The sequence below is a fragment of the Bombus huntii genome, unplaced genomic scaffold, assembly GCF_024542735.1.
Source record: "Bombus huntii isolate Logan2020A unplaced genomic scaffold, iyBomHunt1.1 ctg00000057.1, whole genome shotgun sequence".
NCBI lineage: Eukaryota > Metazoa > Arthropoda > Insecta > Hymenoptera > Apidae > Bombus > Bombus huntii.
The window spans coordinates 89,013-101,512 of record NW_026099318.1 but is presented as its reverse complement, the minus strand read 5'-3'; the positions used below and the strand labels follow the sequence as shown (position 1 = coordinate 101,512).

Here is a 12,500-nt window from a genome sequence, read left to right as displayed (position 1 = left end):
CCTGCCGCAACGTGGCGCCGGGCCCGGACGGGATCCCGGGCCGGGTCTGGAGGGAATCAATAGGAGTCGTGGTTCCCAGACTTCGGCACCTCTACAACAGACGCCTGAGAGATGGAGTCTACGCGCGTGACGAACAGTGAGGCTGGTCCGCAAGGAGGGCCGACCGGCCACTTCGCCGTCGGCATACCGGCCGCTTTGGCTACTAGATGAGGTCGGCAAGCTCCTCGAGAGAGTCGTTGCCGCCCGCCTGGGAAGACACATGTCGGGGCGGGTACCGGATTGGCACGACAGGCAGTGCAGCTTTCGGAAGGGGCGTTCGACGATCGGCGCGATCAGGCGCGTACAGGTACTCACAGAAGAAATGGTTTCCCGGGACGGCGTGGCGTTTGCGGTGTCTCTGGACATCGTCAACGCGTTCGACACCATGCCATGATAATATGAGAGTTGTATAACACTTGTTAGAGTACGATGTGCCGAATTGTAAATATGGCAACAAATTATTTAATATATATTGTTTTAATAGGGCGGAATTATTAATTAGTGTGTAAGTCTTAAGACTAAGATGATTATGTGTAATTTCTAATTTAATTATAAGTACAGTATTGTAAGATGTATGATGAATGGTATAGGTGAGGTTCCCATTTAAATGGTAGGTATGTTATATGCTATATATTTAGTTTAGCTAATTATAATTTATATTTATAATATTGCCATGATAGGGATATTGCTCGTAAGATACATCTGGTAGGTGATCCGCCAGATATTATGTAGTTGTTGTCCTTCCTGCAACTCACTGCAAATTTAAGAGAAGATTTTTAATTTTAGCAATTGACTATTACAGGAGCTATTGAGTCACGTATGATATTATATTGCGCACCGGCGAAGTCGCGACTGCCTGCGCGATACGTGCTATGCGCGGACTGGGCCCCAGTGTCTCCCCTGCAAAGTCGGAGGCCATCTGGTTCTTCGACAAGAAGAGTCGAGGGACTCCTCCGCCCCGTCTGAGCATAAGCATGGCGGGCGAAACCGTCGGGGTTGGTTCGCAAATGCGATACCTGGGTCTCGTCATCGACCGCCAGTGAACGTTCGAGCCGCACTTCGACTCCCATATCCCGAAGGTCGCGGCGGCTGCCAACGCCTTGTGCGGCTTGCTGCCGAACATCGGGGGGGGGGGGGGGAGTCACGGTGCGTCGATTATACGAGGGCGTCGTTCAGTCCCGAATGACGTACGGGGTCCCGATATGGGCGGACGATCTGATGGCGAGTCGCTGCAGTATTCTGCTTCTCATGTGGCTGCACAGGGTGACCGCCATCAGAACCGTCAGGGGATACCGAACTGTGTCCCACGCGTCGGCGACCGTTCTTGCCGCGCCTCCCCCGTGGGAACTTCGGGCGTTGGTGTTCAAGAAACGGTACGTCTGCACGAGAGTGTGGGACCTGGGAGGAGAGGACTCGACCATGCAGGCGGCCCGAGAGGACCTAGGCACCGCCGAGGAGGACGCGCAGGACCAGTGGCGTTTCCAGCTGGTCAGCAAGGAAGTGGAACACAGGGGCGTAGAGGCCGTCCTCCCACATTGAGAGAGATGGAGAAGCTGCCGCGGCCTTCCGCTCGCCTACAGGATACTCACCGGACACTGCGTGGTCGGGGAGTATCTAAAGAAGATCGGGCGCGAGGAGACAGACACCTGTCACCACTGCGGGGAGGTCGGAGACACGGCGCAGCACACGCTGGAATTATGTCCGGCGTGGGAGCTGCCGCGCTACACCCTGCGTCTCGCCATGGGCGAGTGCTTGGCCCCTTCAGCCGTCGTGGAAGCGATGCTGAACGGGCCACAGGAATACGAGGCTGCTCGCCTCTTTTGCGAGCAGGTTATGCTTGTAAAGGAGCGGGCAGAGAGGGAAAGGGAGAAGAGCTCTTACCCTTGTAGGGTAACGCGACGAGGGAGGGTCAGGCGGCCCAGAGCCGCTTCACCGTCTTCCCAACGGGTCGCGACTGGTAGGGGGGAATGGCGCTAGGAGCAATGCCCCCCCCCCCTAGCTCCAAATTTAAAAGTTAAGCGAACTTTTGCGATCGACTCTAACGATAGTACGCGTGAGGGGGTGCAACGGAAAAACAATTTGATCGACGTCTCCGGGGCACTCCTGACACACGTGTAGGAAGGCCATCGTGGTGTTTTAGTCGGTAAGAGTCCCACACTACTCTGCCGTTGCCGATTATTTCGGCAGCAGCAGAGTGTCCATGAGGATTTTTCCACGTAAAAAAAAATGGTTGCCTGCGCGCAGTGTGGCAGGAATAGCGCGAGGGAGAATATCGACGCTCAGAATAGTGAGGTCGAAGGAAAGGAGATAATGTTCACAAAGGGTGAGATGAAGGCGGTTCACGCTAACCTTGTCGGGGGCGGTGCAAATGTTGAACGGATTGATTAATAAACTGAACCTCGATAAGGAGAAGAATGGGGGGATTAACCCATTTGCATCCAAGCGCGGATTAATTTTATTTCAGTCGCTAAGTATTCTTCAGATGTGAGAGATCACGTTTGACCTTATGTCAGTTTACTATTTTCTAAAGAAGTCTTACTTTTGTTGTGAAAATCTTTTTAACTGCCATTATGAGGAAGTACTGTCTTAATTAAATTTAACAAATTTAAATTTAAAAAATATTCTGATTTTATAATGTAAACTAAAATTTAGTTGCCCCAATGGATTTTGACGATCTTGATGATTCGGATCAAAGTATACCAATAGGACATACTCGAAAACGTATCCGTAGGATCTCATCAAACGAAGGCAGCGAAGTTGATCAGTGCGGCAGTTTTAGAGATGAAGATCACATCTGGAAAGCAAAAAATTATACGCCAATTATACATGACTTTTCAAGTGTGGTTGGTGCAACTGTTAATACGCAAAATCTGTTGAGGAGAACAGTTTTTGAATTATTTTCTAACGAAGAATTAGTTACAAAACTAGTTACAGAAACAAATAAACATCGAGAAACAGACGCAAATTTTATGCCTCTTTCAGAAAATGAACTAAAAGTATCTATTGCTTTAAACATTTTAATGAATTACTTTCTAAGCCAATTATTCAGAGTTATTGGAGCATGGATAAATGCATAGAAACATCATATTTTAAAGGTAATATGGGCCGTAATCGATTTCTGTCTATCGCTTAAAATCTACATTTTTCCAGTAATAATAATTCTAATGGCCCACTCATAAAATTCCGCATGCATTGATCAGAAGTAATACAAGTGACATAATTAACATAGTCTTCACTCTATCTGGAAATTGTAGTAGTACTAACTATATAGACAAATTATCAGAAATACCAGCAAGAAAGACAGGATTAATACATATAATTGAGTTCTGCATCCACCGCTTTTCAATACAGAATCATCTTGATATAGTGCATAACTATATTTGCGAAAGTGACGAATTTTGATGTAGTAGGAGCTAAACCTGAGGCATTGATAGGGCATGGAATTGCCAAAGAATACACAATCGCAGGCATTACACCTAATGATTTTGTCAAGATACATAGTGGGCTAGAATTTAACATGGAGGAGTTAAAAGACAAGCGAAGGTACAAAAGATTTGTTTTCCTTCAGCCGGGAGGCCGCTACAGACGCGCTCCGCACGCGCCGTAACGAAAAAACGGAAAATCGCAATATACAAATAACGCGAGTGACAATTCGAACCCCCAAAACGAACGCACAGTACAACGAAAATGGAAATTCTTTAATAAAAGATTAATTAAACGTAGTTATATATAGAGAGAATTAGCGTACGAGGGTAAATAACAAATAATAAAATAGAAATAGGTACTCTAACGAAATAGTAAATATAAAGAGTATAACATAACCTATACCAACTAACAAGTGAGTGAGCTGCGAATCAATCCGGAACAAGAGCAATTATATCCGACGACAGGAAAATATACCACAATTAATTGACGAAGATGGAAATGAAGATATGCAAATGAAAACAAACTATTAAATAAAACCAATTAATAAATCGAATAAGCAGGTAAAATCCAGAAATTAAAATGATTATATACCACATAATAGTAAAAGAGTATGTTACGTTGGGCGACCCTCTACCTAGACCAGGCCACACACCGTGGGCAAGACGGGAACCAGATGTCCGCTCATTCTGCGTACCCTCAATAATCTTAAGGACCCATCGTAAATCTCAGGAATTCGCTAGTTAAGGTCCTTCAGACCGTACAAATATCCTTTTTTTAAATCACTTCCTAAAGACTATTGTCTACTACGGCTTGACAAGGGAAAGTTAGTTTTTCTCACATACGATGCTTCCTACTAGCAGCTATCTATCGAGGGCGGTTAAGACCTTCCTAGTCCACCAACCTTCGTTTATCCAATCAGAAGCAATGTATACTGCCCTCACTTTCCTGACCCAAAATGTCATGAACAAATCCGATGGTCCCGTGCGCTAGACACACCCATCGCTAGCTTTCATACGACACAGCATCGTCACTGTACCTTACTTCTTCTACACCGCTAGAAGAGTCAACTACTTCTTCTACACCGCTAGAAAAGTCAACAACTAAGTACAAAATCTAACGCCTAACGTCTAAATCTAAGCATAACGCTAGCGGAGTATAACTCACATCAACTAAGTCGATTCTCGGTATTGTCGAATATTCACTTCCTCTATTAAGTATCCTATAGTGCTGCGTCCACTAACATACTAAATTCAATTATAAGAGCCTTTCTCTAGTGTGCATATCTATTTTATCTTCGTGCGACAAGTTGTTATCTATTTATACCTACTCAACAGTGTAACTTAAGTGTTGGAAATATATAATTTATAATTCTGTGAATCACAGTGTTATACAAACTGGATCACCCCTATTATCTTAACGGAAATCAGGGGATCGATCAACTCGTGGTGTCGATTATTATAATCGTAACGATTATAACAATTTACGACTCCCGTTGACGTCTCTCTTCGCGATTGCATCTCCTCGCGATTGGTCGAAAATACAGAGAATAAATGGAACAATAGGAAGACATATTGTAATCAATCAACAAGAAAAAAAGGAGAAATTTATGTAGTAACGTATGGATTCTTAAAGTAAGGACAAGTAATGATGGTAGATTTAGAGTTTAGTGTAGTTTAATAAGCGATATTCAATAACAAAAGAACCGACTATAATATCGTCGCACGTCGATTCACACTCTGTGTCCGCTCAACTCACACTCCGCTTCTCAACTGACTCTCTGGCCGTTGTAGCATCTCTTTTGTCTTTTGCTAGGCCCACCGCACACGTGTTCCGCAGACGCTCGTAGCCAGGGTCGGGTAGGTTTTATATAACGAAACTCGGCACTTGTAAAGACCGAGGACACATCAATGGAGCCGACAGCGCCTCGGCTCTCGCGACATTGTCTATAGTTAACTTGATGTTTCTTAGGCTCTTTTCCCCGGTACTACATTTATAAAATAATTGAATAAAATTAATTAATAGACTGAATGAACTGCGAACTCACCTGATGAATCCAAAATAAAAATAACAACATACGACATCATGGCAAAGAGGAAATAATTGGGGAAAAAGACAAGAATACAGGTTATAATTTATTAACAAATACAAGAAATAAATGGATAAATAAAACAATTAAATAAATGTAGGAATGTTCATTATAAATTAACAGAAAAGACAGTATGATAAACACAATATTGTAACACTCTCACAAAATTGAATATAATATCGGACCTCACGAATTCGCTTAACACTATTTCTACGTCACAGCAACACGATGAACTTCTCTCGATCACGATTAATTCAACTCTGACAGCATTACCATTACTGCAACAAACCTAGGTAACGCTCACAACACTCCTTGACAACATTAACATATCTTAACAACGTTTATAAACAATCAGCCACGTCTTTCACTAACATCACACCATCCCACATAAATCTGTTAACAAACCAAGTGATTAAGAACAGTTAACATTTCAATAAAGAATTATTACATTACAAGTTATATATGTACATATGAGATAAATATTCTAATAAATAAATATAAAAAGTTAAAAATGCATTATTACATTATTTATCCTATTGGAAAATTACATCGAGAAAATATATATGTCGGGTTTACATTAGAATTAGGGTTAGGGGCGTGAAACGAATCTTTATTTGGATTACACATAGTCGTTATGCAATAGGAAAGACATTGACTAGTGCAAACGCGATTATTATAGAATCGGACAAGTAACCGTGGTAATTAGATACTCGTGAAACTAATGACAATGATCCTAGGTTCAATAACGAATCCGCGGTCAACGGGATGATAGATGTACAGGCTCAGAAAATCTAAGTCGGACTCTTTGTTAATAAAACGCGTAATAATCACTGGTCGCAAGGGGTTACTCTTTTCGTCGATGAGATCGCAAAAAAATGAGTTTCCATCCCGATGATGCCACAGAGGAAAACTATAATAGGGTGTGTCTAAGGACACGAGATCATTGGTTTCGTCGAGGATAGCCTTCGTTCAGAAAGTAAGGGAAATTGGCATTGCTGCTAATTGGTCAATCTCCACATCGGTGGTTAGAAAAAGATGCTAGCCGCCCTCGAGGGAAAGTTGCTAGTGGGAGACGTCGTTCGTTGAAAAATAGGTCTCCTCTATCTTCTCGTAGTTGGAACGAAGACTGTTTGTCTGTTTGAAGGACTAAATCTTAAGATTTATAACGGGCCCTCAGGCTAGCTGAACATGTACTGCGGAAACGCATCGACATCTGGCATTCATCTTACTTAATATCTTAATAATAAGGTCTGCGTGTGGCGAGCCACGGGACATAAACCGTTGGAACGTTTACTATCGCGTGCCGCTACAAATATTTCTTTTAAGGAGAGCTATAGAATTATCTCATACCTTTGTTAGACAAAGCGTTCATCCCGTGACCGCGGCTACGTTCGGCGACTGGCTGTCGCCTCGAGCCCAAGCTCATTATCACAAATCTCAAACAAATACAATCGGATCGAAAGACGACAATTGTTTAATTACGTCTATGATAGAATCTAGATTACGGTGTTAGGGAATTTCCCTAAGTTCCAAAGGGGAGGCTCCGATGCCCTTTCATCTCCGACATATATACAGGAAAAGATAAAACTGATACCAGATCTGCTAGCAGAAATGTTGTGATAACTTTGTTGGAAGAGAGTGAGTTATTGCACAAAGAATATTATTTATTTATTGATAATTGGTACAGTTCACCGACATTGTATCGAGAATTACATCACATGAAACAAACGTATGTGGAACTGTGAGAATTAATAAAGTACACCAATTACAAAGGGGAGAAGCTGAGAAGCTGTAGTATATTCTGCAAGAGACATGACGGCGATAAATTTTTTTTTTTTTTTTAGTTAGTTGTTTACATTCACAATTTGAAATTTGACGATGTGAAAACTCTCCAAGGTGATCGCAAGAATAAAAGACCGATGGAAATTTCCTCTCCTTACGATCGTGTTTGTTCGTTGCATATTGGCCAGGGATACCAACAAAATTACAGAAGCCGTTGCTAGGCAGACCCGCGCAGAGCCGACATTGCTCCTGCCTGGGGTTTGATTGTTAATACGACGTGTTTTTTTTAATTTAATATTTCACATTCACAATTTGTCCAATTTCGACATTTGGTAGAATTTTTTATCTGTTTGATTATCATGTGGGTGGCTACCCCCAATGGGGTACTATCCTCGTGTTTGTTAAGATATATCCTTTGTAAGATCTGCTGGGGGTTTCCTTTTTAGTCTTCTTTCTATAATTGTGTTGAACGTTTCCGCTGCCAGCCGGTTCGGGTGCGTTGCTATTCTTTCTCTGTACCTTCTTGCAAATCTGCTAATCTCTTCCTTGACCGTTGGTATTCCAAGGTCTCTCCGTATGTCCTCGTTTTTAACGTACCATGGGGCGTTTACAATTGATCTAAGAATTTTAGCTTGGATTGTATCTCTTTTGCGTATATGGCTCATTGCTGCTGTTCTCCAAAGTGGTATTCCGTACGTCCAAATTGGTTTTATGATTGTTTTGTATATTTTTAGTTTGTTTTCTATGCTTAGTTTGGATTTTCGACTTGTTAACCAATACTTTTGTCTCCTTGCTATCTGTATTTTGTCTATTATAGATTTAATAGGCTGTTTCCATGTGAATCGTGTATCTAAGAGGAGTCCTAGGTATTTGAATTGTCTTGTTTGTATTATGTGCGTGCCGTTCAGTATAATGTTTGAAGGTATCTGTTTTCGCAGTGTGAATGTAATGTGGTTGCATTTATCGGGGTTTGCTTTAATTTGTTTAACTTGAAGCCACTTTTCTATTTTTGTGATATGTTCTTGTAGTGATGTGACTGCTGTTGCAGGGTCAGTGTACCTGACTAGTACCGCTGTGTCGTCCGCGAATGTCAGTATTTTGCTATTGTTAGTTGTTGGTATGTTAGCCGTGTATAATGTGTATAAAATTGGTCCTAGGACGCTTCCTTGCGGAACTCCTGCCTTGATGACTTTAACTTCAGAGTATGTACCTTTAATTTTTACTACGAAGGTTCTGCTGCTTAAGTAAGATTTAATTAAATGGTATATCTGCTCCGGGAATTGTTTTCTGATTGATTGAAGTAGGCTTTCGTGGTTTATTTTGTCAAATGCTCTCTCGATGTCCATAAAGAGGGCTGTGCAGTATTGTTTGTTTTCTAATGCTAGAATTATTTCATTTGTAAGTCTGTGCATTTGCTCTATCGTGGAGTGTTTGTTTCTGAATCCAAATTGGTGATCTGGTATTAATTTTTCCTTCTTTATCATTGGTTTTAAGCGGGCGTAAATTATTTTTTCTAGTATTTTGGAAAACACGGGAAGTAGTGATATTGGTCTGTATGATGCTGTTTGGTGTGGGTCTTTGCCTGGTTTAGGTAACATTATGATCTGTGCTAGTATCCACAGTTTAGGATAGTATTGGATTCTTAATATTGTATTGCAAATTATTGTGATTGGTCGTATCGATTTTGGAGGAAGGTTTTTCAAGATTTTACCATTGATTGGGTCGATTCCTGATGCTTTATTGTTTTTTGTTTTCTCGATTATGTTTCTAATTTCTTGTTGTTTCAGGTATGATGTAGTGTTTGTCAGTTGTGGTACTAGTGGTTAACACATCCTCGTCGGTATGAAAATTGTGGTTGCTATTACTGATGTTATGTGGTGTAAATGTGTTGCTTAGGTGGTTGGAAAATTCTTCAACTTGATCTTCGTTGCTTCTTGCCCATGTATTATCTGCTTTTCTGATTGCTGGGACTAGTTTTATTGGCTTCTTTATTTTTTTTTTTTTTTTTTTTTTTGTAGCTTTCCATAGGGAGTAGTTAGAGTTCTCGTGCGCAGATAGTGACTCTATGAATTTTGTGAACTCGTTATTGTGTTCTTTTATTTTGTTTTTTATTTCCTTTGCAAGTTTATTTAGGTGCTTTTTGTTTTCTTTTGATCTATGTTTTTGCCATTTTGCTTTCGCTTTTCTTTTTTCTTTAATTTTTTCAAGGATGTCTGGCGGAATTATTTTTGTTCGTCTATTAGTTGATTCAGGTATGGTGGTTGCCCATGCAGCTTCCTGAATAGTTTCTGTAAGTGTTGTTACTGCTTATTCGATGTGTTCAAGTGTTTTCTATGGGATGTTACAATTGATTTTGTTCTCAATTATTTCTTTAAATGTTTGCCATTTGATGGTTTTATTGCATAGTGTCTCTGAATTGTTATAAGGTATTGGTTTGTTTCTGTATGTAATAATTATGGGTGTATGATCGGAGCTAAGCTCAAGACTGGGTGATATATATAGTTTATTTGCATTTAGTCCCTTTGTAACTGCAAAATCAAGTAGGTCAGATATTTTGTTCAGATCTGTCGGCCAGTATGTCTTCCTGTGGATAATATATTGAGGTTATTGTTTCTAATGTATTTTTCCAAGGTTCTACCTCGAAGTGTAGTGATTCTTGATCCCCATAGTGTGTGCTTTGAATTATAGTCTCCCGCTGCAATATACTTGTCACCTAAATGTTGAAAGTACTTTTCCCACATTTGTGATGTAATTTTGTGTTGCAGTGGTACATATACTGCTGACAACTGTAAATAGTTGCTGCTAGTTTGTACAGTAACGGTGGTTGCTTGTATATGTTCCTTACTGACCTGGCTGTGTAGGTGATGTTTAATGTCGTTTTTTATTACTACTGCCGTCCCTCCGTGTGCTTTCCATGAGGGATGCTTGGTTTCGTATATGGTGTAGTGCGGTATTTTTATGTAGCTTTTTATTGTGAGGTGTGTTTCTGAGGCGAGTAGTACATCGATGTTATTGCTGTACAGGAATGTTTTAGTTTCTAGGGCCCTTTGTTGTAGGCCGTTAGAGTTCCAGGCTGCTATTTTAAGCGTGTCTATTTTTATTTTTTGCTCTTCATGTTAGTAAGTAATTGTAACATGACTGTTATCTGCTATGCTTCGTTTTGGTCGCTTATCATTTTTGTGAGTATTTCGGTGTTTTTTATGGAATGTTTTATTAACTCTTTGATTTCTGTAGCGTCGTTGCTTTGGTTGTTCTGTTCTTGGTTGTCTAAGGGTGACGACCGATTGACTACTTGCGCGTAGCTTCGGTTTCTAGCGGTGTTGGTGTTAGTGTGGTTATTGTTCCTTGCGTGCTGTGTTTTTGGTGTTGACGTAGGCTCTATGTTGTCCTGTTGCGCGTGGAGATTGTTGTGTGTCCTGTTACGAAGCGGCGGAAAAAGTTTGCCTTGAAGTTGCTTTCTTACTAGACAGCCTTTGTAACTCGCTGGGTGATTTCCACCGCAATTGTAGCATTTAACGTCGTTTATTTTTCCCGTGTGTGGGCAGTTCGCTGTTAGGTGCTTTTCTGCGCATTTGACACACGCCGGGTTCCTGTTGCAGTAATTTTTATTGTGTCCATATTGTTGACACCTCATGCATTGTGGTATGTCTTTTTTGTGCCTGGATGGCTAGACTGTGATTAGTGTGTTTAAGATTTTTTTAATATCGAAAATTTCCTTGTTGTTATTTTTAGGTTCTAATTCTATTAAGAATAGCGGTAGTAGTTGTTTCGTATCGTACCTTGTAATATTGTTTATAGTACTTGTTTGGTGGCCCATCTTTGCTACTTCGTCACTTAGTTTTTTGTGTTGATTTTTGGGCGCAGTCCTCTTATAACTACTTTGTAGCTCCTTTCCGTTTTCAGCTGGTACGTGTGGTATATGGCATTTTTCCCCTTAATTCTTTTATAACTTTTCTGTAATTTTCTGGTGTGTTTGTTTGGATTTTTATTTGTTCTAGTTTTGTTTGTGTTATTGTGTAACTATCGTTTCCAACAATATTGTTAAGTTGATCGATAAGCGGGTCTATTATTTGCGCCTCAACAAATATTGGTGGTGGTTTTGTGATGTATGTTGATTGGGTTGTGGTGTTGTTTGTTGGGTTGTCGTCTGATTCTTCTGTTAGCGAGCTGAAGGAGTTTCTTAGCGGTAATTCTTGCAACCATCGCTGCTTTTCCGTATCTAGATTACCTGTTATTTTTCTTTTTTTTGTTATAGCTGGCTACTTTCCAGCTTTCGTCCTGTTGAGTTGTTACTTTGTTGATTTCCATGTCAACTTCAACTGTGGCTGAGCAGTCCTGTCCTTGGTTTGTTTGTTGACTTGTTTTTGATGTATCTGTTGTTTTGTATATGTAGCATTGATCTTTTTTGTTTATAATTTTATTGGTGCAATATTTTTCATGGTAGGTTGCTAGTCTTCTTAATAGAAGACACGGGTTTCCACCGTTTGGCTATGGGCGTAACCGTTCTTAACTTTCTCATCCCCACTTGCCGCACTTTTCTGAAGCACTACTTTGCACGTCCAGTTAGCTCGGCTACTCGGGCAATACAGATTGTCACTGGTGTCGCGAGTGCCTAATCACCGTGATTAATTGTCAGAACTGTAACAATCCCATTATTGCAATAAACTACACCTTTTTTTTGCGCGCGAGGAGGGGAAAATGTTATGATCCGCGTCACTGAGTTATGTGGGACTCGGCAGATGACGTCGCCGTACCCACTAAAATCCCCTCCTCCTGTTCACTGCATTGAGGTACTCGAGGTACCAACCCGGTACAATCATTCGACATTACTTCGGGTTGGCCTTTACTTATGCGTACCCATCTTCATCGGCAATCTTCCACGCTAAACTCTTCTCCTCCTGCTTTCTCTTCTCCGCAGAGCCTCCACCTCCCTCTCCTTGTTAAGCCGATTCGTCATGACTGTGGTGCACACATTACTAAATTTGAGCCATAGCCGCTCCTCGGCAGCCAGCTTCTCCACGATCCGGTTCTCTATCCTACATTCTTCTCCTATCTCGGCCTCCAACTCCGCGCGCTCCCCTGTCCATCTAGGGCACCAGAACAGCACGTGCTCGGCGTCGTCCACGGCGGCTCCGCAATCCCAGCAACTGGTGTGCATCTCTTTCCC

At 41.4% G+C, this 12,500-nt stretch overlaps 2 protein-coding genes across 2 annotated transcripts in view; both read right to left on the bottom strand.

The window, feature by feature from the left end:
- The window catches only part of LOC126875728 (uncharacterized), a 303,269-nt gene extending 292,875 nt beyond the window's left edge, over nt 1-10,394 (bottom strand). The window contains exon 1 of the mRNA XM_050638608.1: nt 10,040-10,394. The gene's annotated coding sequence lies outside the window, so the exon portion shown is untranslated. The remainder of the gene's footprint in view (nt 1-10,039) is intronic.
- Nucleotides 1-12,500, bottom strand: part of LOC126875741 (omega-amidase NIT2-A-like) — a 199,007-nt gene that overhangs the window by 119,758 nt on the left and 66,749 nt on the right. The gene's annotated exons all lie outside the window — the stretch shown is intronic.